Source organism: Arvicola amphibius, chromosome 7 (genome assembly GCF_903992535.2).
Source record: "Arvicola amphibius chromosome 7, mArvAmp1.2, whole genome shotgun sequence".
NCBI lineage: Eukaryota > Metazoa > Chordata > Mammalia > Rodentia > Cricetidae > Arvicola > Arvicola amphibius.
In genome coordinates this window covers 14,877,943-14,882,097 of record NC_052053.1, presented here as the reverse complement: position 1 = coordinate 14,882,097, position 4,155 = coordinate 14,877,943, and positions in this window count along the sequence as shown.

Genomic DNA, 4,155 nt, shown 5'->3' with positions numbered 1-4,155 from the left:
CTAACAAGTCTCAGTGACGGGGGAAAAAAGTTAAGTAAAATTAGAATGCTCCCAAAGGTCCAATTTAATATTTAATAAGGTCACAGGAACCCCTGGGAGTCTCTGGGGCCGAGGCAGGAAAACACGCTCTGACCCAGCCAGAGGCACAAGTACCTGTTAAGGAAGATTTCACAATGCAGAGTGATGGAAAGAAGTACAGCAGCCGGGTCAGAATGTTCAACATCCTTGCTTTCAAATTCCTCTCTGGGGAGCAACCTGCAGGTAAGTCAGTGAAAAACACCAAACTAGTTAAAGAGTCTTGAGGAACAGAAGGCCAACAGAATTCCAGTCGTCCAGGCTTTTTTTCATCGCAGAAACTGTGGTTATATCAAGCTCTGTAATAAAGACTATCTAGACAAAAAAAAAAAAAAAACCTACATAGGGACAATTACCTCATAGTCACAGTCACATGCAAATGTAGCCTTCCATGTTCAAAGATTTGGGGCATGCAACAGAAATCAACCAAGATCTTAAAAAAAAAAAAAAAAAAAAAAAAAAAAAAAGCTTAAGTCTCTCTTCTTCAGCATCAGGCCCCAGAACCTAGTATAAGACTTGATACATAACAGTCCTTCAGTAAGTATTTGGAGACTGAATGAATGAAATTAAGCAGGAAATAGTCTTCATTTGGTTTCTGGCATTTCACCCAAGTCAGAGCCTAAATACTGAGCTTGCAGGCTACCCCTTATGCTGAAATGATCTTGAGATCTCGTTGAGTACCAGAAGTGCCAGACATCATCCGAGTGTTTCAGAGTGCAACCTCTTCAGGCCCGTGGTTAACTTTTCAGTGTACACTAAAGCTTGGTTGTTTTTCTCTACTGTCCTGGGGCACAATTGGTAGAGACAGTTTTGGTTGTCACTGCCGTCTAGATGCCAAGGGTTCTGATAAACATTTACAATAGACAGGACAATGCATCACAGTCAATAATAATCATGCAAGACCAAGAAACTCTGAAATAGAAGATCAACCCTTTAAGAACTTGACAACAGGGGAGTTTTGACCTGCTCCGTTTCCGACCTAGGCCAGTTCATCCCTCCTTAGGCAACCTGGTGGTCCCCTGCACCGGGGAGGTCACCATATTGATGCCGAACTTAGTGCAGACACCCGATCGGCATAGCACACTACAGTCCAGAACTCCTGGACTCAAGCAATGCTCCTGTCTCAGCCTCCCGAGTAGCTGGGACTATAGGTGTGTGCCACCACACCCGGACACTAAGAGAGACTTACATAGATCTCCTGAGTAAATTGGGAGCATGGGAACCTTGGGGGAGGACTGAAGGGAGGAAGGGAGAGGCAGGGAGGGGAGCAGAGAAAAATGTAGAGCTCAATAAATACCAATTTAAAAAAAAAGAATAAAAAAGAGAACTTGACAACAGGCTAGAACTGATTTGCAGTCCTGTAATCCCAGCACCTTAGGAGTTAAGGGGGAAGAATTGCTATGAGTTTGGAGTGAGCTTGGGCGGCACAGTGAGACTTAAAAACAAAGTCTTTGATAGCAAAACAATTGAGCTGCATTTCAGATATCAAGAATAAAACCGCAGGGGCCAGAGAGGTGGCTTAGCAGTCAAAAGGCTGGCTGCTCTCCCAGAGGACCAAGGTTTGATCTCCAGCACCCACGTGGTGGCTCACCTGTAAGTGCAGCTCCACATGATAGGAAGCCCTTTTCCAACCCAGTGGATCCCTGGCCAGTATATGATGCACAGACCCACATTCAAGCAAAATACTCACTTTTTAAATTTATTTCTTTGTTTGTTTATTGGTTTTTTGTTTTTGTTTTTGTTTTTCAAGGCAGAGTTTCTCTGTGTAGCATTTCAGCCTGTCCTGGAACATGCTCTGTAGACCAGGCTGACCCAAACTCACAGAGATCCACCTGCCTCTGCCTCCTGAGTGCAGGAATTAAAGGTGTGTACCACCATCGCCTCAAAATCCTGTCTCTAAAACAAAACAAGACAAAAACAAAACCAAAAGGGGACAAGGACTAGGGGGAGAAGTGGGCAAGAGAACTTTGTATACATCATAAGGACTTGAGATGAACCCCTGGGCCCACATAAAACAGTCAAGCATGGCCGCAGGAAAGGAGGTGGAGGGGAAGGCACAGGAATAAAATAACAGGGTTTGTGTTTTTTTTTTTTTTTTTTTTTTTTTTTTAAGACAAGGTTTCTCTGTAGCTTTGGAACCTGTCCTGAAACTAGATCTTATAGACCAGACTGGCCTTGAACTCACAGAGATCCACCTGCCTCTGCCTCCCAAGGGCTGGGATTAAAGGCGTGCACCACCACCGCCGGGCTAAAATAACAGTTTTGGGTTCAGTGAGAGACCCTCTCTTAGGGAAACAAGCAGGATACTTGACATTCTTCTCTGGTCCACTTGGGAATTTAGAGAATTACACACACACACACACACACACACACACACACACACACACACAATGTTAAAAAAAACACTCAAACACACACTCACACATTTGATAGAGCATGCAAACACACAAAAAAGCAAAAATGTCGCAAAAGAAAAATATCAAAATCATAGACTACATTTTAAGACCCTTTCTGCTACTATCCCTGCATGTTATTTTCCTTTTTAACAGTACTGACTTTGAACCTAGGGCCTCACCTTTACTAGACAAGCACTAGTATATTGCTGAGTCAGCCTAACGTTCATCTTTCTAATAACTAGGAAAATCAGTGGGCAAAAAAACTGTAATTCTGTAGGCCAAAGACAAGCTAGTCAAGGCGTCACGTGCATGGAACCCCAGCACTCACTGTGGCTAAGGCAGTACGATCATTGCTAATGGACCAGCCTGGGCTAGACAGTGAGATCCAGAAGTAAAACAAAACACACGTAACCCTGAAAAAAAAAAAAATCAAAGTCCACACAAAAGAAACAGATAAGCCAGGCTTGGCGGCATGACTTCTAGTCCCCACAGCTGAAGAGTCTAATGTTTCCATGAACTCATGAGTTTCAGACCAGCAAGACAAGCAGCATCGTGGAGTAATGCAAGATGGCTACTTTGGTATTTGTTGATGAGGTCAAGGAAGAACCAGGCACCCAAGTGGATTGGTTGGAGCTGGGGCTCACTGTCAAACAGGGAAACAGATTTCAATAGCACCATGAGTTGGCAAACTGTTCAAGAATCTATCAGCCTTACCCAAAACAGTCAGGAGGCTTAGGAAATGGTCAACAGAGCTACAGGACATTGCCTACCAAGAAATGAAAAAGTTCTTTCCCTTCAATCCACTTAATTTGAGAGTTTGGCCTGCCTGAAGAGTGCTGATTACACACACCCCTCCCCTCGAATAAAGTGCTTCTCAAGATGCAATGCCCCAGAGAAGACTTGAGAGGTTGTTACACTCCACCTAGGAAGAAACCACTTGCTCCATGGGAACCAGATTTCCTGCCGTCTCCATCCAGCATTCTCTAGACCGGTGTGGTGACACGGACCGGGTCATCTCAGCACAAGGAAATCAGCAACAACAACCACAGTGGACGGGCCATGCCAAAAAGCATTTTAGAATGGAGACAACAAATCTGACCTCACACATTAGTATTATTAGTAGTATTATTTAAGAAAGCACTTCTCTCTTTTCTCTTCCCCAGGCAGCTAGTAGCTGTCCCCCTCAAACCCCAGGGGAAATGTTTCTTCCATAGTCATGGGAACTCCGTCTGTTCTAGTACAGTCTCTTCTCTATGCCCTATCACAGCAAACACCACCAGGATTCTCCTTCACAAAAGACATCCTTGGGCTGGAGAGATAGATGGCTCAGAGGTTAAGAGCATTGCCTGCTCTTCCAAAGGTCCTGAGTTCAATTCCCGGCAACCACATGGTGGCTCACAACCATCTGTAATGGGGTCTGGGGCCCTCTTCTGGCATGCAGGCATACATGCAGAATATTGTATACATAATAAATAAATAAATAAATATTTCTTTAAAAAGACATCCTTTACCCCATAAACATTATGCTCCTCGAGGTCTTTATTCCCTTAAGATAGGTCTCGGACAGCCCAGGGTGGCATTGAACTCCTTCTATAACCAAAGACAACTGAGCTTCTCATCTTCTTTCTCCACATCACAGGGGCTGAAATCACAGGTGTGCACCGTTATGTGGGTTTTTTTATTT